This window comes from Narcine bancroftii, chromosome 1 (assembly GCF_036971445.1).
Source record: "Narcine bancroftii isolate sNarBan1 chromosome 1, sNarBan1.hap1, whole genome shotgun sequence".
In the NCBI taxonomy this organism is placed as follows: domain Eukaryota; kingdom Metazoa; phylum Chordata; class Chondrichthyes; order Torpediniformes; family Narcinidae; genus Narcine; species Narcine bancroftii.
The window spans coordinates 383,330,535-383,356,951 of NC_091469.1; the positions used below are offsets into that span (position 1 = coordinate 383,330,535).

The window sequence follows — 26,417 nt, forward strand, 5'->3', positions numbered from 1 at the left end:
CAGCAGTGGACCAGCGGGGTGCTTGGAGGGTGAAAGAGGGCTACAAGACACTGGTTCATGGAAATGATGTATCAGGTCCAGGATCCAATGGCCAGCAGGGATCTCGAAGGACCTGGGCCACTGACGGCTTCCTGATCACATTGGGGGTTGGAAACCAGGTGCTGAAGAGGGAGACTCAGACACCTGGAGCTCAGATTCACAGCTGGATCGGACAGGAGGCCACGCGGCCACGGACGTTCGGCAGGGCAGAAGGTGGTAGCTTCGGAGGAAGTGGCAGGATTCACAGACAGATGATGTTTCTTAAGGGACTCACTCCTCTTTCTTGTTCTGATAGTGTTGGTGGGGTAGTGGTGTCTCTGTTTGACTTTACAGGGCAAACAGAAGGGAAATTGTTTTGTATGTTATGTGAAGATAATAATAAATTATTCTTGAATCTTGGGAATAGAAGGAATCAGGGCAGGATTGGTGTAAAAGGAAGGTTATTGATGATTAGCATGGATTTGGTGGGCTGAAGGACCTGCTTTCATGATAGATTTCCGGATGACTCCTGACTACAGTTGAAATGAAAGAACATATTTGTGCACAGCGATCCCCTATTACGACAGTGTGATAATAACCAGAGAGATTGTTTCATGAAAGGATTGCCCACAATGCCCAAACAGGAATGCAGGGGACACCTTGATTTATCATTTCATCTGAAAGGCTCCTGATAGCTCCACATGGTCAACATCAATCCCTTTTCTTGTGCATAGGTTTCTGCGTTGAACCTATAACCTTCCTACTCAAAGGCAGGTGCACAGTCAAGTGAACCATCTCTGGGGATGTTTGCAGCCACAGTGAATCGGAGGTGCTGGCATCAGGTCAGGAACCACTCAGGAAAGTGGAACTATGCACAAATGTGCCAGATGAACTCAGCAGGTCAGGCAGCATCCATGGAGACCAATAAGCAGTCAGCATTTCAGGCCTGAGCTCTTCTTCAGGTGTGCCAAGAATCGAGCAGGTAGGTGCCCGAATAAGAGGAGGTAGTAAAAAGTGGAGCGTTATGGAGGGTGAGGGAAGGAAAGGTTCGACTGATGGTGGAGTAGGTTTATTTTGGTCAATTCAATATTGTGTGCAAAGGGCCTGTACTGTGCTGTACCATTGTTCAATCATGAGTGACTGAGCCTTCATCTGCTGAGGAACTAACCTGTGGAACTAAATCCAAGGATTCAAGCAAGAATGGAATATGTTGCTTAAAGCTCACCACTTCTCCCGGCTACTAAGATGTTCCCCAAAACTCATTCTCTTCACCAAACATTTGGCCCTGTGTTTTAATAGGTCATGATATAGCTTGGTGTAAATTCCCATGGAGAATTAGGCATGTGTATGCTAAGTTGAATTTACATCGACGCTGTTGGTCTCAGATGTGTTATCTTCTTGTCCCAGCGTTGCATACACTGGCTCAGTCCTTGGCCCTTAAGGCTATTTGTCCCAATTAGACACTAATTTCCATGTACTCCTGTCCCACTGACCTGGTATTGCTTTCCTCAACTCTACTTTGTACCCCAGTCCAGTCCCTCCCCAGCAACAACCATGATACCTCACTTGCCCTTCATCACTACAACAACTTCCAGTTCCAATCACTGTACGCCATCCCTGGCAATGCATTCCAGCCACCCACTATTCTCTGGCATCTCCCCTAAACTTTCCTCTGCTTAGCTTATTTAGATGTCCTACTGAAACCCCGAAAAAAAAGGTGCTGGCTGTCCACCCTCTATGCCTCTTATTATCTTATAGATCTCTATTATGTCACCTCTCATCCTTCTTTGCTCCAAAGAGAAAAGCCCTAGCTCTGTTAACCTTGCCTCATAAGGCACATTCTTCAGTTCAAGCAAAATCCTGATAACTCTCCTCTGCAAAACTTCCATAAAGCTTGCCGACAATTCTGATCAAGAATCTGCATCAGGACTGAAATCTGGGAGGGGAAAGATAGCTAGTATGAAGAAGAGAGGGGAAGGGATGAGACAGGGGTCAGTGGTGCAACACACAAAAGTGCTAGATAAGCTCAGCAGATCACGCAGTGTTCATAGGAAGTAATGGGCTCAGGCCCAAAACATTGACTGCTTTTTACTTCTTCTGGATGCTGTGTGATCTGCTGAGTTTATCCAGCATTTTTTGTGTATTTCAATTAGCACCAAGCAAGGGCAGCATGAGAGCACTGTTGTGGGATTCATTCAGGAGCCTAAGGGCATACTTCCACACTCTTAAGCCTTCTCCCTGATGGGAGAAGGGAGAAGGGAGGGTGTCCAGGGTGTGATGGATCTTTCAGTATGCTGGCAGCCTTTGTTGGGCTGTAGAAGGTCCATGGAGGGGACGGAAGTTTGAGTGATATTTTGACCTGCATTCATCACCTTCTCAGTTTCTGAGCAGAGCAGCTCCCATCCCATGCTGTGATGCACCTAGCAAGTATGGTTTTCATTGTGTACCTGTGGAAGTTTCTGAAGGGTAATGGTGGGTTGGGGGGGTCATACTGAACTTCCTCAGACTTTTCAAAAAGTAGAGGTGTTGGTGTGTTTTCTTGACCATTGCTTTTTGGAAGTACAACCATTTCTTGGCTTTCTTTACATTTATAATGTCAAGTCCACTTATTCATCATGTGATCCAATCAATACTCTCTATATACAAGTGTTTCTCTGTTACCTTTTACTTCTTGAGAATGCTGTATGACCTGCTGAGTTTCTGCAGCACCTTTCACCCAGTGTCTGCAAATTTTCCCATTTAAGTTCAGGGGTCAGTAGGTGTTAGGTAGACAGGGGTGGGGCAAAAGACAATGGCAAGATGGAACAAAGTGACAGAGGGGAGGGGAAAATTGGAAGAGAGGGGCAGGACGGAGCTAGGTGGAGGTAGACAAGGAAACAAAGAGACAGAGCGAGGTGTGGGGAGGGAAGGGTGAAGGTAGAAGCAGCTGCTGGAGGGTGATAAATAAGGAAGGCAATAATGGAAATGATTAGGGGAGAGGTAAAGGGCAAATAGAACCAGATGGGGAGGCGATCCAGTGCTTGAAGTGTGTGGGAACCAGGAGAGGCTGGGGGAAGGGGACAAATTTGGGTGATGAGAGGACAGAGGGGCTATGAGAACGGAAATGAAAATGAGAAGACCCAAAGTATTGAAGAAAGAGAGAGGGAATCACAGAAGATGATGGTTAACTGAAATGGTAATGCTTATTTCCATACACCTTGTACAATGTACATCTGATTTGAAATACTTACTTGCTGCATCTGAAAAGGTACTTGTAACAAAAAACCATAATGGTAAACTAAATGAATTTAATTAACTTGAAACAATAAACACATAAGATAGGTGATAAATATTCACAGTGATCCTAATGACTTACAAAGTTCAGGCTGCAGACTGCGAGGTGGGATGTGAAATGTTATTTCTCCTGTTTACTTTGGGCCTCAGTCTGGCAGTGGAGAAGCCCCAGGACTGACAGGTCAATATGACGATACAAAGGGAAGTTGAAATTAAACAAAAAATTAACAATACGGCAGGGTAGAAAGCCCCTCTGGCCCACAAACTCCGTGCTGCCAAATTACATCCAATTAACATATCAACCTCGTACAGGAGGAACTCAATCATTCCCGCAGCATCCATAAGAGGAAAAGATATATAACCAACTTTTCGGTCCTGAGCCCTTCTTCAAGGACTGTTACATCGGTTATGTATCTGCTTCCAATCGACGCTCCGAGACCTGTTGAGCTGCTCCATCTTTTTTGTGTTTTTACTACAATCACAGCATCTGCAGACTTTTATGTTTCACCCCATATGCTTTGGAGAATTTTGGATAAATGATCCATATTCATCAATGTCTGGTGCAGTTAAAAAAAACAGACAACATCAACACTGACCTTTTTTGCCATTAGATTCATTCAATCTTAAAAAAAAGATGAACGATAAGGTTTATTCTCTCCAGCTGTTTGCACTCCTCCTGGACACTAATGGTAACGTCACCACTGAGCAAGGGAATTCTGAAATCTGGACTTTCTGTTGAAGCCAATCCAGCACTCAAAAGGACAATGTGAGTTTGTTTCCAAAAATATGGTGAGTTGGACAGTGCCTCTGTTGAACAGAATACTCTGGGACTCTGGGATTGCTGTAAACAACTGTTGTGTTGTATATTCTGCTCTGGCCATTTAAAAGACAGCAGACAAACCCTTATATATCCTGGGAAGTGAAATGCTCAGGGTAAATAATCTGGGAATGGGCAGAGCTGGCTTGAGAGAAGAAATGGTCTTTGGATGCTATGCAGCATTCACAGCGATTGTTGTCAGTTTCCAACACCAGGGTTGAGCAGCTGAGGCCAACTTCAAAACAAAAACTCCTCTGATTGGGGCAGACAACAGCTGAGGGAGATCTGCTTCTCATTTTACAGTCTTGTCAGCCGCAACACCAGCGTGGGCCTGCTGGAGGCAAAAAAGCAGGAACTAAAATCTCAAGCCTGTTTCCTCAGCTTGTGCAACTGTGTGAATCAGCCAGTCCCCAAACATCTACTGGATACCAATAACAGGAAAAAGAAAAGGCTTGGATTAGCAGCCTTCCCTGCCTCTTAAAGCACCTTACATACTATGAGGTGTACCAATGCGTTTGTTTCCAGGGCACTTGAACAATGACCAAAACCCACAGTCCAGCAACATGCTGATTCTTGACATGTACTGAGCACATAACACAGCGTGTTGTCACTGCACAGAATATAGTGTACCAGCAAGTGAAGTAGCAAACCAGGTACACTGGAACATCATTAGAAGGCAATTCGTTAATCCATGGAATCACTTATAGCATGGGTGTCTGTGGACCCCAAACTTTGCAAATTTTGAAAGATAGATGGATGGAAAAGAGGATGGGTTTGACAGATTATTGATATGCGTCTTGCCCTCAAAATCCGTTTCTTTGATCAAGATGACAAAGGGAACCAATAGAAATTATAAATTAAATACAATTTATTTTTAATAGATGTATTTGACTGACATTTTGTATATTTAGTTTCTTTGAAGGTGTTAATCTACATAAATTACCTCCATTATCGCGAGTCGATTTACTCCTCACCTATTTAACACCGAGGTTGATCAAATAGTGCCACCTTAATTGGCTCAATTTGGGAAAATTTAACTGCAAGTATGATCAAGAATCACTACATAAAGTCCTGGAGCTGGAAGTCACATCATCAATCGTTCAGAATCTCATCAGAAACAACAACAACAACAGTGCGCAGAAATACACAATCAAAATGAGCAAGAGAAAGTGCTACAAGATCAATGAAAAGTTGGATCTGGTTGACAGGGTAAGGAATGGAGAGACACAGGCCAAAGTCTGCAGGGAGACTGACATACCTGAAAGAAGAGGACAAACTCAAGTCATTTGTCCACACAGTCAGTGACTGTGAAGGGTTAGCCAGGAAGAGAGCCACAACAGCTGCAGATGCACCCCTAGATACAGCTATGTACAACGAGTTTGTACAGGAGAGGTCAGCTGGTACCCCCATCTCTGGGCCCATAGTCAAGGCCCAGGCAGGAAAATTCAAGCAGCAGATGCATGAGCAGTGCACAGACTTTGTTGCTAACTCGAACCATTACGCTAACTGGGCCACCCTATATTGGTGTATATTTAATGCAGTACACAAAAGTGCTGAAGAAACTTAGCAGGGCATACAGCATCTAACAAAAGTAAAAGGCAGTCAATGTTTCTGGCCTAAGGACACTCCTGACGAAGGCCCAGGTGTAAAATATTGGTTATCCTTTGCTTCTTCTGGATGCTGCGTAACCTGCTGAGTTTCTCCAGCATGTTTGTGTATTGCTCTAGACCCCAGCATCTGCAGACTTTCTTATTTAACTCCATTAAACATAAATTTTACAAGAGCAAATTTTCATTCTGTATCCCAGAGTTTTGGTGCTGATTTGTGAAGTCTCTATAGACATATTTTGGTTTCTCAAACTGCTGTAATGTGGGATCATCTGTATACTTTGCTTAATATTATAGACCTGTTAATTCCTAAAATATATAACATAATTTCTTTTGATTTTTTTTAAAACTTTTACCTGGATGATCACATTTCTCTTAGATCAAAGAAGAAACCAAACAACTCTTCACAGGTAAGGGCAGGTTTTAGATATATTTTTTTCTTCTAGTCATAAACAGTGGGAATGGCAGCCAAGGCTGGGGAATGTTCTTCTTGCAGAATGTGGGTTGTCAGGGAAGCCAGTAGTAGCCCTGACAACTTCATCTGTGAGAACTACATTCAGATGCAGCTCCTGACAAGGTGAGTTAAAGAACTGGAGCTTGAGTTGAATAAATTCCAGATCTTTTGGGAGGCAGAGGGGGTGATAGACAGGAGTTACAGGGACACTATCACACCTAAGAGGCAGGAGGAGGGTAGATGGATGACAGTCAGGAGAAGAAAAGGAAATAGACAGGCAGTGCAGGGCACCCCTATGGCCATTCTCCTCAATAACAAGTATACCATTTTGGATACTGTTAGGGCAGACAACCTACCAGGGACAAGCCTCTGTGATCAAGTCTCTGGCATGGTGTTCAGTCCTGTGGCTAAGAAGGGAAAGGAGAAGAAGCAGCAAACTGTAGTGATAGGGGATTCTATAGTTAAGCAAACAGATAAGAGGTTCTTTGGAAGAGATTGAGTATCCCAGATAGTATGTTGCTTCCCTGGTGCCAGGGTCTGATATATCTCAGATCGAGTTCATGGCATTCTCAGAAGGGAAAGTGAGCAGCCAGATATCGTAGTCCATATAGGGACCAATGACAAGGGTAAGAAGGGTGAGGACATCCTGCATGGCGAGATCAGGGAATTAGGGTCTAGGTTGAAAGTAGGTCCTTCAAGATTGTGATCTCAGGATTGCTACCCATGCCACGTGCTAATGAGATTAGAAATAGGAGGATAATGCAGCTTAACACGTGGCTAAAGACATGGTGTAGGATGGAGGGCTTTGGGTTTCTGCATCATTGGGCTCTCTTCCAGGGACTTTTAGGGGTTGAACTGGAGGGGGACTAATATCCTTGCAGGAAGGTTAGCTAGTGCTGCTCCAGTGGGTTTAAACTAGATTTGTAGGAGGGTGGGAACCAGAGTGCCAGAGCAGATAGAGGCATGGAGGAGGGAAAAGGTGATGTGAAAATTCCATGCATCATTAGAAGTTAACAGATTGTACATGGTGTAAATTTTCTAAAGTTAATCTATTTCAATGCAAGGAGTATTGTAGGAAAGGCAGAGAACCTTAGAGCATGGATTGGCATGTTGAATTATGACATTGTGGCCATGAGTGAAACTTGGTTGCACGAGGGACAGGACTGGCACCTCAATGTTCCAGGCTTCCATTGCTTTAAACATGATAGGAGTGGTGGTGAAAGGGGAGGAGTGGCATTGCTCATCAGGGAAATTATCTCAGCTGTGTTCAGGCAGGACAGAATGAAGGACTCACCTACTGAGCTATATGTGTGGAGCTGAGGAACAGGAAAGGTATGACCACACTCATAGAGTTGTATTATAGACCGCCCAATAGTCATCGCGAATTGGAAATGTTAATCTAGAGAGAGACCAGACAGATGCAGGAAACATAAGGTTGTGAGAGAAGGAGATTTTAATTTTCTGCATATTGATTAGGATTCCCATATTGTAAAAAGGGCTGGATGGCTTGGAGTTTGTCAAATGTGTTTAGGAAAGTTTTCTAAATCAATATATAGAGGCACCAACTAGAGAGTGTGCAATATTGGATCTTCTATTAGGGAACGAGACAGGACAGGTGACAGAAGTATGCATAGGGGAACATTCTGGGTCCAGTGATCATAATGCCAATAGTTTTAATGCCACTTAACTATCTACAAGTTCGCCAATGACACCACAGTTGTCGGCAGAATCACAAACAGCACTGAGGAAGCATCCAGGAGGGAGATAGATCAGCAAATTGAATGTTATAATGACAGCAACCTTGCACTCAACGTCAGCAAAACCAAAGAGATGAGCACTAGGTCATGGGAACATGACTCAACCCTCATTGAGGGCTCAGTAGTGGAAAGGGTCAAGAACTTTAAATTCCTGGGTGTCAACATCTCTGAGGATCTGTCCTGGAACCTCCAGGTTGATACAATCACTAAGGCGGCTCTACTTTGTGAGGTGTCTGAGGAGATTCGGTAGGTCACTGAAGACTCTCATAAACTTCTACAGGTGAACCGTGGAGAGAGAGCATTCTGGCTGGTTGCATCACTACCTGGTATGGAGGTGCCACTCTCAGCACAAGAATAAACTCCAGAGGGTTGTTAACTCGACCTGCAACATCCCAGGCTCCAGACTTCACTCCATTGAGGACATCTAAATGAGGCAGTGACTTTAAAAAAGCAGCCTCTATCCTCAAAGACCCCCAGCATCCAGGCCATTGCCTGCCCTCTTCACTCTGTTACCATCGGGAAAAAAGTACAGGTGCCTAAAGATGAGCACTCAACAGCACAAGGACAACTTCTTCCCCACTACCATCAGGTTTCTGAATAATCAATGAACCACAGACACTTCCTTACTTTTTATGCACGATTAATTTTTTTATATAATAATATTGTAAGGTGGTTATAATATGTATGTTTGCACTAAGATGCTGCCACAAAACACTGAATTTCATGACTTGTTCATGGCAATAAATTCTGATTCTGATTTTCAAGTTAATTATGAAGGATAGTTCTGGGCTTCGGGATGAGATTCTAAATTGAAGAAAAAATGGGAAAGGATCTAGAATGCATGGATTGGGATAAGTTGGAGGGTCAGCTTTAAGCCAATTGACCCAATTGCTCCCAATTGGGCCCTGCGCCTAAGTGGGCCCCCTGCTAGTGAAATACAGGTGCCTAACCTTTTACCCGGGATTGTCGGGACCAGACACTTGCTGTTGTTTGGCATCTTCCGGGTTTTGGAATCATTTTGATTTTGGTCCCTATAAGACCGCCCACCTGAGTAGTGCTGCTGTTTCTCTCCCGCCTGCCCACCCGAGTTGTACTGCTATTTCTGTCCACCCCTCGCCACTCTGCCCATCTGAGTCGTGCTGCTATTTCTCTCCCACACCTGCCGAGTTGCTCTGCTGTCTCTTCTACCCCACCCACTCAAGTTGCACTGTCCTGTCTTCCACCCCGCCCACCTGAGTTGCGTAGTCCTCTCTTCCACCTAACCCACTCATGGCACGCTGTCCTCTTTTCCACCCTGCCTGCCTGAGTTGCACTGCCCTCTCTTCCACCCCGCCCACCCGAATCATGCTACTATTTCTCCCCCTCACCTGCCGAGTTGCTCTGCTGTCTCTTCCACCCCGCCCACCCGAGTCACGCTGTCCTCTCTTCCACCCCGCCCTCCCGAGTCATGCTGCCGTCTCTTCCACCCCGCCCACCCGAGTCGCGATGTCCTCTCTTCCACCCTGACCGCCCAAGTTATGCTGCCCTCTCTTCTACCCTGTCCGCCCAAGTTACGCTGCCCTCTCTTCCACCCCACTCACCTGAGTTGTGCTGCCGTCTCTTTCACCCCGCCTAAGTCGCGCTGCATCTCTTCTACGTCACTCGCCCATCGTGCTGCCTTTTCTCCCACTCTGCCCACCCACCCGAATCACACTGTCATCTCCTCTCCCTCCGCTCCCCACCCCTGTACCAGTGCCAGAGGAACGTCCCCCTTCTCAGTTCTCGGTACAGGAGTTTCAGCTGCGTGGGGGGATTATGGGTAGTGATCACAGCCAATGGCCTTGGAGCCCCACAAAAAATGTTTCCAATTGGGTCCTGCAGATCCTAAGGCTGGCCCTGATATGTTGTTTTCGGGCACGATGTGTGAGGTAAGTGGAGGACCTTCAAAGGTGAAATTTTGTGAGTACAGAATTTGTATGTTCCTATCAGGATTAAAGGCAAGGTTAGCAGACATGGGGAACCTTGGTTTTCAGGGATTTTGTGGATCTGGTTCAGAAGAAGAGAGGCGTAGGCAACATGGAGCAAATGTGGTACTTGATACATATAAAAAATGCTAGAAAAACCTCAAGAAAGAAATCAGGAAGGCTGAAAGAAGACATGAGGTTGATTTGGCAGACAATGTGAAGGAAAATCCTAAGGGTTCCTATAGGTATCTTAAGAGCAAAAGGATTGTAAGAGACAAAATTGGTGCCCTTGAAGATCAGAGTGGTTGGGTTTGTATGAAGCCAAAAGAGATACGGGAGATCTTAAATGGTATTTTATTTTTATCAGTTTTTTACTCAGGAAACAGACACAGAGCCATGGGAAGAAAGGAAAACAAGCAGTGAAGTCATGAAACTAAACAGATTAAAGAGGAGGAGGTGCTTGCTGCCTTAAAGCACATGGAGTGTGGATAAATCCCCAGGGCCTGACAAATTATTCATTCGAACCTTGACAGAGACTAGTGTAGAAATTGCAAGGGCTCTGGCAGAAATATTTAAAATGCCCTTAGCCATGGGTGTGGTGCCGGAGGATTGGAAAGTAGCTCACGGTTTTCCATTGTTTAAAAAAGGCTCCAAAAGTAATCCTGGAAACTATAGGCCAGTGAGCCAGATGTCAGTACTAGGTAAATTATTGGAAAGTGTTCTCAGAGATCAAATATACAATTTTTCAGATAGCAGGGGACTGATTAAGGTCCAGACACTAGGTATTCATGGTGGATGGGAGAAGCCAGAGAGTGGTGGTGGATAATTGCTTCTTAGACTGGAGGCCTAGTGGTGTGCCTCAGGGATCGGTGCTGGGACCATTATTGTTTGTCATCTATATCAATAACCATATAACCATATAACTACTTACAGCACAGAACAGGCCACTTCGGCCCCACTAGTCCATGCCGTAGCAAATCCCCACCCTCCTAGTCCCACTGACCAGCACCCGGTCCATACCCCTCAAGTCCCCTCCTATCCAAGTTACGATCCAGTCTTTCCTTAAATGTAACCAATGATCCCGCCTCAACCACGTCTGCCGGAAGCTCATTCCACATCCCCACCACCCTCTGCGTAAAGAAATTTCCCCTCATGTTCCCCTTATAATTTTCCCCCTTCAATCTTAAACCATGTCCTCTAGTTTGAATCTACCCCTTTCTTAATTGAAAAAGCCTATCCACATTTACTCTGTCTGTCCCTTTTAAAATCTTAAACACCTCTATCAAGTCCCCTCTCAATCTTCTAAGCTCTAGAGAAAAAAGCCCCAGTCTGCACAACCTTTCCCTGTAACTCAGACCCTGAAATCCTGTCAACATTCTCGTGAACCTTCTCTGCACTCTCTCTATTTTGTTTATATCTTTCCTATAATTTGGTGACCAAAACTGTACACAGTACTCCAAATTTGGCCTCACCAATGCCTTGTACAAATTCATCACAACCTCCCTACTCTTGAATTCAATACTCTGATTTATGAAGGCCAGCATTCCAAATGCCTTCTTCACCACACCATCTACTTGAGTATCAGCCTTGAGGGTACTATTTACCATCACTCCTAAATCCCTTTGTTGCTCTGCACTCCTCAATTGTTTACCATTCAATGTATATGACCTATTTAAATTTGCCTTTCCAAAATGTAGCACCTCACATTTATCTGTATTAAATTCCATCAGCCATTTCTCAGCTCACACCTCCAGCCTTCCTAAATCACCTTTTAATCTACGGTAATCTACCTCACTGTCCACAACACCACCAATCTTTGTGTCATCCGCAAACTTGCTTATCTAATTCTCCACCCCTACATCCAGATCGTTAATATATATAACAAATAATAGTGGACCCAGGACCGAACCCTGAGGAACTCCACTAGTCACCAACCTCCAATTTGACAAACAATTTTCTACCACTACTCTCTGACACATCCATTTCACTACCTCCTTATTTATACCTAATGCCTCCACCCTTTTTCCTAACCTTCTGTGGGGAACTTTGTCAAAAGCTTTACTAAAGTCCAAATAGACAACATCCACAGCTTTCCCTTCATCAACCTTTTTTGTAAACCCCTCGAAGAACTCAATCAGGTTTGTCAAGCATGATCTACCCCTGACAAAACCATGCTGATTATTCCTTATCAATCCCTGTACCTCCAAAAATTTGTAAATAGCATCCCTCAGAACATTTTCCATCAACTTGCCCACCACAGACGTCAGACTTACAGGCCTATAATTCCCAGGTTTGCATTTGGACCCTTTCTTAAACAGAGTAACCACATGCGCCACCCTCCAATCCTTTAGCACCACCCCCGTGGCCAGTGACATCCTAAATATCTCTGTTAATGGCCCCACTAACTGTCCACTAGCCTCCCTGAGTGTCCTAGGGAATATTTTGTCCGGTCCGGGAGATTTATCCACCTTTATCTTTTTTAACACAGCCATCATTACCTCTTTATATGCTTCATGACCTCCCCACTATTTTTCTTTACTTCAACTGGTTCAACATTTTTTTCCCTAGTGAATACCGAGGCAAAGAAATCATTCAAAATTTCCCCCATTTCCTCAGACTTCTCACTCAGCCTACCCTCGCTATCTACAAGGGGTCCAATTTTATCTCTCACTAATCTTTTACTTTTAATCTACTTATAGAAACCCTTTGGATTTATTTTTACTCTGTCAGCCAAAGCCTCTTCATGCCTTTTTTTGGCCTTTCTGGATCTGGATGATAATGTGGTAAATTGGATAAGCAAGTTTGCAAATGACAGTAAGATTGGAGATGTTGTGGAGAGCGAAGGTTTTCAAAACTTTCAAAGGGATCTGGACCAGCTGCAAAAATGAGCTGAAAAATGGCAGGTGGAATTTAATGCAGACAAGTGTGAAGTGTTGCATTTTGGAAGAACAAACCAAGAAAGGACATATACAGTAAATGGTAGGGCACTGAGGAGTGAAGGTGGATAGGGTTGTAAAGAAAACTTTTGGTATTTTGGCCTTCATAAATCAAAGTATTGATTATAGGAGTTGAGATGTTGTACAACATAGTTAAGTTGTATAAGACGTTGGTGAGGCCAAATTTGGAGTTTTATGTGCAGTTTTGGTCACCTAACTATAGAAAAGATATTAATCAGATAGAAAGAGTGCAGAGAAGATATACTAGGAAGTTGCCCGGGCTTCAGGAACTGAGTTACAGGGAAAGATTAAACAAGTTAGGACTTTATTCCCAGGAGGTTAGAAAAATTAGGGGAGATTTGATAAAGGTATTTACATTTATGAGGGAGATAGACAGAGTAAATGTAGATAGGCTTTTTCCTCTGAGGGTAGGTGAGATTTTTTTTGTTATTTAAAAGAATTTAGACAACTTATAATCAAACATAACAGAAAAAAAACCTAATTTTTTGTATATATAAAAAACAAAAAAACAAAAACCCCACCCACCCTCCCACCCCTTGAGCCAGCACAGGAAAAAAATAACATAGAATGATCCAATATAACCCAACTTTTACACTCTACCTTGCAAATGTGCTGAAACCAAAAAAAAATCGATTCTAGAAAAGGAATCATGTCTAGAGGAATAAAAGGACAAGTCTTTCTCTGTAGGGTTTACTCTCCTCCAAACATCAACCAGATTCAAATCCTTCATCAAAGCTCCTATTTGTGTTGCCGCCTTTGATTTCCTTATACTTTTCGGAGATCTGTCCAATAAAGGATCCAAAACACAATTAAAATCTCCCCCGATCAAAATATTATTATTGGCCTGATTAAGCAATAAAAAAGCCTTCGACATAAACCATTCATCATCTACATTAGGTGGATAAATATTTAACTAAGTCCATGATTCAGCAAAAATTTTACAATTAACCATCAAAACCCTTCCAGCATTTCCTTCAAACGATTCCAAATCAAATGGTAATTTTTTTATGAATTAAAATTGTTACACCCTTTGCTTTAGAATTAAAAGAAGAAGAAAATACACAACCAACCCACTCTCTCTTCAATTTCAAATGTTCTTTTTCAGTCAAAAGTGTTTTTTGCAAAAAAACAATATCATCTTTCATTTTTCTTATATAAGCCAAAACTCATTTATGCTTAATTGGGTTATTCAAACCCTGAACATTAAAAATTGCAAAATTCAAATTAGACATATCTTAATCTAATAATATATTACATTACTATAAAATAATGCTCCCCTTCTAATTACCTTAATATTCTAACCCCCCCCCCCTTTATGTAAATATTCCAAAAAAACTAACAATCCTCAAAACAAACTACTAAAAAGTGGCAGCCCCCTAAAAATCTGGGTGTGGTAAAACCCACTAGTGGCAGATGACTGAAGGTCTCAGTGTCATCCACCCCTCCCCCTGTCAGACTTCCACAAAGTACTGAAACAAAAATAATCAAACCAATGATTCCAGTCCCAATTATTGTTCTGGATCTTCAATATCAAGAAGACTTTGTGTCAATTCAGCTTTCTTCCCATTCTTTTCATGTTTTCCATTCTTCCTATTTCCATTGCCATTTACCCTCCTCTTGGGTGACAATGATGGCAATCGTCCATTTCCTCGTAAATCTGGCAATGAATTAGCAAAAATTAATGCATCATGATCATTTTCAAAGAATTGAGATTGAAAGTTCCCATAAAAAAAACTTTCAACACGGCCGGATAACGAAAGGCAAATTTATATCCCTTTCGCCACAATATTTCTTTAGCTGAATTAAATTCTCGGTGCCTTCTAATAATTTCTTGACTCAAATCCGCATAAAAAAACACCCTATTATTCTGGACCATCATTGAAGCCTGATTCTGTCATGATTTCTGCACCACTATTCATAATACAATTTCTCTGTCCTGGTATTTCAAACAGCGAATCAAAACTGCTCGTGGGGTTGGCCTGGAAATGGTTTCTTCCTTAGTGCTCTATGTGTTCGATCTAACTCCAGACCATCGGGAAAAAATTCCTTGCTCAACACCTCAGGAATCCATTTCATAAAAAACTTTTCCGGATCAGAACCTTCTATATCTTCTGAAAGACCTATTATTTTTATGTTATTTCTTCGACCCTGATTTTCTAATGAATCAATCTTCTTTAATAATTCCTTCTTTTGGATCCCCCAATCTACGAACGAATCTTCCACTTTTTTCCATTTTTTTCTCTATTACGCTCCACTTGGTTCTTACATTCAAAAAAAGCTTCTTCAATCTTTTTTAAATTATCTTGTACAGTGTCCACTGATTTTATACATCTACTAACATAATTTTTAACTACATTAATATCTTGCTTCATACAAGTAATTTCTTCACATAGAGTAGTCATTTTAGTTTTCATTTTCATAAATCCTTGAGTCATCTTAGTAGAAATCTGTATTGACATATTTTTCATTTGATGAGTAATCCCACAGAATCCAGTCCAGGTTCCATCACCTCCCTTTAAGGCCTACCTTCTCTGGTCTCAGTCCCCATTACTTTCTGTGTAAGTTCCTGTAATGTTGATCTTTCTTCCTCCTCTAACATCATAGGTCCTCTTCCAGTGTGGCTGTGGCTCGTCAGCCCGCCACTGTTCGGGCTCCCCCACAGCCCACACCTTGTCCAGTATTTCCTGGGCACGCAATGCTCTGTGCATGCACAGCAAAGTCACTGACCGCACAGGTGCGTCTTCCGACGCTACACTGTGCATTCCCGGACTGCCAGGCAGTATTGCGGGCTCGTGGGTCTGTCTTCACTTGGCCGATCCGCCAGCACCCCCGGACGGCCGAGCCCATCACTGAGCCAACGCCATCTTGCAATTGCGTGACTGGCACCAGCGTAATACTTAACCGAGCAGGAGTCTTCTGAGGCTTGGGGACTCCAGTCAACAACTCCGTCGCTTCAACTTGGTAAGTATGCCTCAGCTCTTCGACACTTTTGTAAGATAATTTCTTTTGTAATTGAGCTTTTGATTTTTTCACGTTTGCAGCCATTGCAATTCTCCAATATTCCAAAGTCTTTAAATATTATTTTTAACCATTTTTACAAATTTTAAATTCAGGTATTTAGAAGTCTAACTGGGGGAAGGTGGAACCACACATTTTTCCACGACACTATCTTGCCACGCACCCCCCCCCCCCCCCACCCAGGGTGGGTGAGATTAAGGGTGAAAGAAGAAAAGTTTAGGGGAACAACATGAGAATGAACTTCTTCACACAGAAAATGGTGGGAGTGTGGAACAAGTTGCCAGCTGAAGTGGTGAATGCGGCCTCAATTTGAATATTTAAGAAGAATTTGGACAGGTACATGGATGGGAGAAGTATGGAGGGATATGACTGGGTGCAAGCCAGTGGGACTAGGCAAAAAAAAGGTTCACCAGAGACTAGAAGGGCTAAAGGAGCCTGTTTCTGTGCTATTATGTTCTATGGTTCTATGTCTATGCCAGCTCACATCTGATCTCTGTGGGCCTGAGCTTGAACTCCCAGTAGCCAGTCATTTCAATTTGCTTCACCATTCCCACACTGAAATGTCCACCCTCAGTTCCATCTACTGCTGGGGAAAAGCCAAATGTAAACTTGAGGAGCAATACATCATATTCCTCCTGGACAGCCTTCAACCTAATGGGATGCACATTGATTTTCCAATTTCAAGTAACCCCCACTTCTATTTGGTTCCACTGACTCTGTTTCTTCTTTTTCTATCCTGTTCTGATTTTCTCCCTAACTTTCCCCCACCCAGTTGTCTCTCCCTCAACCTGTCTCTCCACCTCTCCAACCTATCACTTCCTTGCCCCTCTCCAGCTTCTTCTCGATTAATGTACTTGATGTCAGCCTTTGATAAATGATGACAGCGATAATGTTTTTTGTCATACACATTGTACAATGTGCACATGCCCAAAATTCTTACTTGCTGCAGTCAAGCAGGTACTTATAAAGAAAAACTATGATAGTAAACTATTAATTAGAGGCACATCGGTGCCTCTACTTATTTGGGAGTTTGTGAAGATTCAGTGTGACATCAGAACCCTGACAAATTTCTACAGATGTGTGGTGAAAAATGTGCTGACCGGATGCATCATAGTCTGGTATGGTGGCAGTACTGAACAGTCAGTTTGTTTACATGTGTACAGCTTTGTTTTTGCACTACCAATAAGTGGTAATTCTGCCTCGCCTGCAGGAAAACAATCTCAGGGTTTTATGTACTCTGGTAATAAATCTGAAATCTGAATTTAATTAATTTAAAAGATAGTTAATAAATATTCACAATAATCCTAATGCAAAATAGTGAATTTGCAATTGTGTCGACACTCCTGTCATGACAGAACAGTCCTTGATTTGTGTTTTAATAAAGAGAGAGTTGAAGAGCCTGACAGCTGTTGGAGATAAACTGTTCTTGAACTTAGAGGTTCTGGTTTTCTCTCTGCTACCTCTGCTTGAAATTGCAGTGAGAAGAGATTGTGACCAAGGTGATGTGGGTCCTTTATGATGCTGGCTGCCTTCTTCAGGCAGCTCCTCATTCAGTGGGTGGGAGGTCAGAGCCTGTGATGGATCTGGCTGTATTTTCTACCTTTTACATTGCTGGGCACTTATATTCCCAAACTAGGCTGTAATGCAACCAGTCAATATACTTTCCATAGTGCATCTGTAGAAGTTTATTATAGAGTATTCAAAGACATGCCAAATCTAGAAGATAGACCATAGAAATCTACAGCACAGTACAGTCCCTTTGGCCCACTCTAACAACTGCCTCGAATTTCTCTACTGCATAACCCTCTATTTTCAGTTCCATGTATTTATCTGAAGAAGAATAAGGGAAGATTTGATACAGGTTTACAAAATTATGAGGAGTATAGATAGAGTGCATACAAGTAGGCTTTTTACATAGACATTAGGTAAGATACAACCAAAGAACGTGGGTTAAAGGTCAAAGAGGAAAATTTAAGGAGAATATTAAGGGGAATTTCTTCACACAGATACTGGTGGGAGTATAGAATGAGCTGCCACTTGAAGTAGTGAATGAAGGTTCACTTTTAACAATTAAGAATAATTTGGATGGGAGTGGTATGGGGGGATATGGATTGGCTGCTGATCAGAGGGACTAGGCAGAATAATATTGTGGCATATACTAGAAGGGCTGAATGGCCTGTTTTAGTGCTGTAATGTTCTATGGTTCTATGGAGGGGTACCGGAAAACAAATCTCTGTGGAACACCACTGTTCATCAATCTCCATGCAAAATAAAACCATCTACAACCTCTCTCTGCCTTCTGTGTGTGAGCCAATTAGTATCCCAAAGCAAGGCCTTCTTGGATTCCAGGTCTCCTTACTTTCTGAAGAAGCTTTACATGAGGAACTTTATCAAAGGCCTTACTAAAATCCATATACACAACATCCAGCTCTCTACCTTGTTATGTCCTCAAAGAATTTAATCAGCCTCATGAACCACAAACTTCCCCTGTTGAAGCCATGCTGACTATTCTAATCAGATTATGCCTCTCTAAATGCTCATAAATCCGCTCTCTCAGGATATTCTCCAACAGCTTGTCCACCCTGAAGTAAGACCCTCTCGTCTTTAGTTTCCTTGATGATCACTATTCCTTTTCAGAACAGGGGAGCAACATTGTCAGTGGCTCGGCAACTTCCTCCCTCACTTCCTAGTAACCTTTGGTAAACATCATGCTTTTTGAAAGCTCCAACATATCCTCTTTCTTAATATTAACATGCTGAAGCATCTCAGTTCACTTTAAGTCTTTTTCACAATTGTCAAGATCCTTTTCTCTGGTAAATACTGAAGTATTTATTAAACACCTCCGTATCCTCCTCTGACTCATGCACATGTTTCGACTATCGCCTCTGATGGGTCCTATCATCATACAACTCATCCTTGGTATTCATATGCTTGTAGAATGTTTTGGGGTTTTCCTTAATCCTGCTCACCAAGGCTCCTTTCTTCAGATCTTTCCTGCCAATCTTGAAATTCTCTGGAGTTCAATCCATTCCCATCTTCTTAAATCTCTCGTAAGTTTTTCCAGAAGCAGAATTCAAATTTATTGTCATGAACAAGCCACGAAATTCATTGTTTTGAGGCAGCATCACGGTGCAAACATTCATATAAATCACCTTACAACAAGAAATAAAAGAAATAGTGTATGAAAGGTCAGGCAGTTTCTTTGGTTCATTGATTATTCAGGAACCCGATGGCAGCGGGGAAAAAGCTGTCCTAATGCCGTTGAGTGCTTGTAGTCACGCTGTGTCGCAGTAAGAGAAAGAAGGAGTCTGGCTCGAGTGGCGTCCAGGTCCATTTAGAAAATTCTTTACTTGTTTAAACATGTGCGCATTTTAAACATTCCTCTCAGGAACCCCCGCGCGCCGCAGGGTGGAAATAACATCAATTTCCAGCCCACGGTTTACCCCTTAGCCAGAGCCCTCCTAGTTGTTGACATCAGCGATTCACCCACAACTTTCTGAGCCAGTTCAAACTGTGCTTAGATGAGCCGCCACCCCCACCCCCCCAAGAACCAGCAACTGGAAGAAAAACATCCAGTAAAACATCCAGCCCCTGCGCTAAAAGTTCATCATCCCCACAACTCTTGTAGACCCTTAACCATGTTAGTTCTGGCAAACTGGCAGATGGCTTCCACCTTTGCCAGCAAAGGGTCAGCGCCATGGGAGTTGATGTGATTCCCTAAGAAGTCAATGGTGGACAACCCGAATTGGCACTTGGCCGGGGTTATCATGAGGCCAAAATCATACCACATGCTCGTCTTTAGGCTCCTGTATTCCATTTTCCTGAAGGGTGGTGGGTCTTTGAAGATAGAGGCTGCTCTTTTAAGACACCACCTCTCGTAGATGTCCTCGATGGAGTGAAGTCTGGTGCCTGTGATTTCGCAGGCCAAGTTAATAACCCTCTGGAGTTTTTTTCTTGTACTGAGCGTTAGCACCTCCATACCAGGGAGTAATGCAACCAGTTTCTTCTTGACTAGATTTTCTATATCCCTGGTGCACCATGGTCCTTTCACCTTGCTATCCTTTCCTTGCCTCAATGGAATATACTTGTGTAGAGCCCAATGCAAATGTTCTCTGAGCATGTTCCTTTTTTATAAATATTTTATTTTTGATTTTTCAAAGACTCATGTAAATCCAATTAACAAAATATTACATTGTTTTTCCATATAATATGATTTATGAGTTCTTAATTCCCCCACTTTACACCCTCCGCTCCCATTCCTTAAATTATCTAAATATAAAAATATAAACATACAAAAACCACCTAAATATCAACAAAGAAAACAATCCTCCTCAAAGCTAGAAGTCCTCGGATATTAAATAAAGACAGGTGGGGCATTTGCATTTGCTCCCAATCTATGCAACTTCAGGCCTAAGAGCATCATAATTTTCCCTTATCCCATTGAATTACTTATTCCTGTCCTTCTCCAGCCCTCCAGTAAAGGAGAGAGTTGTGATCACCTTCTCCAAAATGTTCACCCACAGAAAGATCTGACACCTGACCTCGTTCATTTCCCATTACCAGATCAAATGTAGCCAATCCTCTCATTGGCCTATCCACGTGTAGTGTTGGAAAACCTTCCTGAACACACCTAACAAATTGCACTCCATCTAAACCCTTCACTCTAGTATTGTGCCAATCAAAAGAGGAAAGTTAAATTCACCCAACACTGGACCTTATTATTTTTGCACCTTTCAAGACTCTGCCTCCCTATCTGTTCCTCCATGTCTCTGTTCCTATTAGGGTTATTTCCCCCTTCCTGTTCCTGTCTTCTACCCACACTGACTCGGTGGACAATCATTCCACCTCGTTCCCCTTTTCTACAGCTGTGATAGTATCTCTGATCAGCAATGTCATTCCTCAGACTTCTTAGAAGGTAGTGCCATTGGTGTGTTTTCTTCATTGTTGCTTCAATGTGCTGGAACCAGAACAAGACTTCTGAGACTCTCAAGATTTCAAACGTTCTGACCCTTCCCACTCCATCCCATCAATGCAGACAGGTGTGTGGTCACTCTGCCTCTCCTTCCTGAAATCAACAAAACACCTCCCTGGTCTTGGTAACATTGAGAGCAAGGTTGTTGTTCTAACATCATCCAACCAGGTTCTCAATCTCTCTCCTGTAATTTGACTTATCATTTCTCATTTTTTAATTAACAAAGGTGGTGTCGTCGGCAAATTTATCAATTTATAGAGCCAAAGCTGGCTGCATAGTCATGAGATGCCCCTGTGTTGATGGTCAGCATGGAGGTGGTGTTGTTGCCAATTCACAATGATTGGTGTTTGTTGATGTGGAAGTCAAGGATCCAGTTGTAGAGGGATGGACAAAGTCCATGCTCCATTAGTTTGGTCATGAGTTTTGAGGGTATGAACATGATAAAACCCAAGCTGTAAACAATGAACAACAGCCTGACAGTCCAGGTGATTTAACACAGAGTGGAGGCCCAGTGAAATGGCACCTGCTGTTGACCTATTGTAATGATAGATGCAGTGAAAGTGTGTCCAGGTCCTTTCTGAGACAGGCGTTGACCGCTCCGTGACAAACCTCTAAAAGGACTTCATCACAGTAAACATCAGTGCCAGTGGATAGGTCGCTGACCCCTTCTTAGCCCATGGAATAATAGATGTCTTTTTGAAGCAGGAGGGGACATCTGGTCACTGTAGCAAGAGACTGAAAATGTCTGCAAAAACTCCAACTGGTTGGTTTGCTCAGGTTTTAAGGACATGGCCAGGTGCACCATCTGGGCCAGATTCTTTTCAAAGATTCATCCTCCTAAGGTTCTTTTCACAACTGTCATCAGCACAGAGTCACCAGGAACTGGAGGGGCTCACAGGGTGTATCATTGCTTTCCCTTTCAAAGTCAGCATAGAAGACGTTGAGCTCATCCAGAAGAGATGTTTCACAGTTAATGATACTGCCTTGCTTCACCTGATAAAATGTGATGGTCTGAAAACCCTTCCACAGCTGTTATGTGTCCATATGAAACTCCAGCTGAGTCTGGAATTGTCTTTTTGCATTGGTAATGGCCTTCTAGAATTGTACCTCATCTTTCTGCACGTCTCTGAATCTCCTGATCTGAATGGCAGCAGCTTGTGCATCTCCCAGTTCATCCATGGCTTCTGGTTGAATGCACTCAGATAGTAGTCTTAGGAACACACAAGTCCACACATTTCCTCTTTCATAAGTTTTATAACTTTTCATAATTGTAATTCCTAAATACTGGAAGTGTTCTTTCACTATCTTAAATGGGAAATTAGAATAATTTTTGAGGGTAGAAGTTCAGTCTTGTGTGAATTTAATTTGTAACCCGAGAACTAACTGAATCTATCAAACAAAATTAATATGTTTGGTATAGAAATTTCAGGATTTGAAATAAAAAGCAGTAAATCATCCACATAAAGTGATACTTATGTTCAATTCCTCCTCTAATTACACCATTAAATTCTCTACTGTCAGAGAGCAACAGCTAATGGTTCCAATACTATATCAAAAAGCAAAGGACTTAACAGGCAACCCTGCCATGTTCCCCTGTTAAGATTAAACATATCTGATTGCTGTAAATTAGAGTGGGCCAATACCTTAAGGCATGAATACAATAATTTAATAAAATCTGGACCAAAATTAAATTTACCTAGTACACCAAATAGATACTCCCCATTCCACCCGATCAAACATTTTTTCAGCATCTAATTAAATCGTACCTTTCTCAAGAGAAATGTGCAAGTTTAGAAAAACCTATTTCATAGGAAGGTGTAGCCTTGGCTATTTCCTCATTACAATCAGGTAAATCTCCAGGACCAAATCTCCAAAGAGTTTATACCCATTTAAATCTGGTATTGGGTGACTCATTTAATGAAGAGAAGCTACTTTTATCATTTAACAAGTCTTGTATCTCTTATTCTAAAAAAAGGGAAAGAGCCAACATAATGTACTTCATTACTTAACGTTATATGAAGATTCTATCAAAGGTTTTAGCACATAGAATTTTTTTTACCACTTATTATAGATTCAGACCAAACTGGTTTTATTAAAAATTGTTATTCTTATTATAATGTACATCAATTATTGAACATTCTATATTTACATTCCACTCCTTTGTGTTCTTTCATTTGGTGCCGAAAAGTGTCCACACATTACCTGGCAAAGTCAGTGACCAAGGTGACATTCATTCAGATCCACCACCGAGCTATTGAATGTTGCCCAGTCCAACAACTCCAGACAGCCATGAAGCCATTCTTGCACCTCCACCAGATCTTCTCTATCAACTCCTCAATACTGGTTCCATTCTCTTAAACCTCTCAGACCATCTCTGTGCAGTCTTCACTGCTGATTCCGTGCTCTTCAGCTTCAGTCTGTATGCAGGAAGGAGGAGCTCAGCCATGTAATCCGACTTTCTAACTGCAGGCGTGAGATGGAGCAGTCATTATCCTTGATGATAGTAGAGCAGAGGATAGAATGTTCTTCCCGGTGTAGCAGCGGCTGACAGTGTTCAATCCCCTGGTGTCACAGTGGTTGCGAATATTAAAAGGCATGGATGGAGTCGATGTAGAAAGGTTGTTTCTCATGATGAGAGAGTCTAGAACAAGAGGGCACTACTTCAAGATTGAAGAGCATCCACTTAGAACAGAAATGTGGAGAAATTTCTTCAACCAGGGGGCTGGTATATCTGTAGAATTTGTTGTCACAGGCGAATGTGGAGACCAAGTCTTTGGGTGTATATAAGGCAGAGATTAGCCTGGGGATCAAAGGTTATGGGTAGAAGGCCAGGCAGTGGGGCTGAGTGGGAAAATGGATCAGCTCATGATTGAATGACAGGGCAATCTTGATGGGCTGTGTGGCCTATTTCTGCTTCTATGACTCATGGTCCTATTTTCATGACCAAGCTACTGAAATGAGCTCATCCCATTTGCCTGCTTTTGGGCTGTATTATTCAAAAATCTGCCTGTCTACAAGGATGTTGCCGGGACTTAAAGAACTGAGTGACAGGGAAAAGTTAAATAGATTAGTACTCTATTTCCTGGAGCATCAGAAATGGAGGAGAGATTCGATAGAGGGATACAAAATTTTGAGGGGTATAGAGATGACAGATGAGAGCAGGCTTTTTCCACTGAGGTTAAGTGAGACGAGAACTAGAGGATATAGGTTAAGAGTGAAAGAGAAATGTTTAAAGAAAATATTATGACAAATGTCTTCACACAAAAAGTGGTGAGAGTATGGAATGAGCTGCCATTTGAAGTGGTGAATGTGGGAGGGGTATGGTCCAGGTGGAGACCAATGGGACTCAGCAGAATAATAATTCAGCACCGACTGGATGGGGCAAAATGCCTGTTTTTGTGCTGTGTTTTATGTTTCATTGAAGAAGGTCTCAGGCCCATATTGTTGATAGTCTTTCATTTCCTCTGGATGCCGCTTGATCTGCCATGTTTCTTCAGCATTTTGTGCACCAAGCGCAGACCTTTTTGTTTATCTCTGTAAAAAAGTTACATTTTAACTTCTTTTGAAGGATAATCTTCACAAGAGTGAAGATTCAGAATGAGGGTTTGAGTTCGAGGTTGAAGGCAGTTCTCTGCAAAGCTCAGGAGAGCTGGTGAAGCCTTATCTTCAGGCACTGCTGTAAAACTACAGCCAATTGCTTGCCTCACTCTATAAATAGAACTACTGTATCACATGATGTACAAACAGCATTCCTGATCCTGTACATGAACCCCCTTGCTCAAAGGCAAGTTAAGAAATATCAGCAATTAGGAACAAAATAAAAGGAACTCCTGCTTTGACGAAGATTAGATCATGATGTAGCCCATTTTGATTTACTTCCTCACTTGTTCAGTGCAGCCAAGTTTTAGTTAATGAAAGCTCCAGTCTACAGAAAATTCTGAATGAGGAACAGAGCACGGTCATAGGGAAAATGCATGGAATCATTCAGTGTGGAAGAAGATCTTCTGCCCATCTTCTCTGTGCTGACCAAGGTGCCAACCTGAACCCGTTTTTTGCCCCTGTCCAACAGACCTGAAGGGCCACGTCTTCACACAGAGTGGGGAGGATGCGTGAAATGAGCTGGATAATGGTGGAGGCAGGGACAGATGTAAGATCAAAAAACTACTGGGCAGATACTTGGATAGGAAAGATTTAGAGGGATCTGAGATGAATGCAGGCAAATGGGATTTGCTAAGGTAGACAGCCCCTCATATTCTTATACACCCCTGTCAAAGAGAGAAAACCCTGCTCTGTCAACCTTGCTCCATATGACATGTTATCCAATCCAAGCAACATCCTGGTAATTTTCATCTGCACCCTCTCCAAAGCTTCTACATCCTTCCTGTAATGAGGGACAAGAACCGAACACATCTGTCCATGTGTTATTCACCTCTTCTCGGCCTAGCCCTAACTGTTGTCCAAATCTCACTGCATGTAAATGTGGGTTGTTTCAATGGCAGAGGAACTGTGAATGGAATTGTGTAATCATCTCCACTTCTGCCCCCATCATTCGAGAAGGCAAACTCTGTGGTTGTCGGTGGTCAGATCCAGGATGGTGCCAAGTAACGTCCGCAGTGATGCCCTGAATCTCAGATAATTACTACCACTGTCTTCTTCATTGTGAGGCTTGACATTGACCCTTGACACCCGATGACACCACTCAGTTAAACGTAGTTTTGGTGTCAAGAGAAGTTACTCTCATCTCCCATCTGGAGATAAGCTCCCTGGTCCATGGTGAAGGAGAGCTCTAGAACCAAATGGTCCTGGTCAAACTCAACTGGCCGGTAAGAGAAGAATAAGGGCCTCCTGATAGCACTGGGGCTACCAGTTTGCCCTCAATGAACCAGGGTAGGTGCCCTGGTTTGATAGTGATGGAGGAGTGAGGAGATGTTGGATCCACAGGTCACAGATTTTTGGATGGGGTGGACTGATGGTGAGAAACCAGTATGGTAACATTTCAAATTATAAAACAAAATTGGAGAACAGATGCAACCAACCAGAAAGTGAATATCTTAAACTGTACAATGCATTTAAATAATAGATTTCATTTCTGTATAATCCATTACCTTTGGACTTCTTTATGCTGGGAAATTCTAATCCAAATATTTGGAGTTAGTCTTTTCAGAACCCAGAGTTTGCCCAGCAATAACTCTCAGATGGATCATTATGAAATATTCACCTACACCTCAGGCGAGAAGGTGTAGAGTACAAGTGCCTGAATATCCAATCAGTTGAAGTGTGATTGGTTGAATGTGCTGGAGGGAGTGCTGAATCACAGGGTAGCAATTTCAGGATCTCCTTTTTTAACTATGCCTGCCCAGAAATCCCAAAGTTATTGTCACTGTGTCACAATGAGGATAATCATTAACACATTTGCCATCATCAAACCTGTAAACTTACATCAATTCTCTGTTACACTCACCAGCACAGTTAGCACAGGGGTTCGCTCTATGCTGGCACAGTGCCAATGATCCAGGTTCGAATCCACCACTGTTTGGAAGGAGTTTGTACGTTCTCCCTTGTTTCTTTCAGGTGCACCAGTTTCCTCCAACCCTTCACAAA

General features: G+C 42.6%; 1 long non-coding RNA gene across 2 annotated transcripts in view; it reads right to left on the bottom strand.

The window, feature by feature from the left end:
* LOC138751347 (uncharacterized) overlaps positions 1-26,163 on the bottom strand; it is a 209,538-nt gene extending 183,375 nt beyond the window's left edge. For both annotated transcript variants that reach the window (XR_011349852.1, XR_011349851.1), the window contains exon 1: positions 25,922-26,163. This is a non-coding gene — a long non-coding RNA (uncharacterized lncRNA). The remainder of the gene's footprint in view (positions 1-25,921) is intronic.
* Positions 26,164-26,417: the final 254 nt, after the last annotated feature.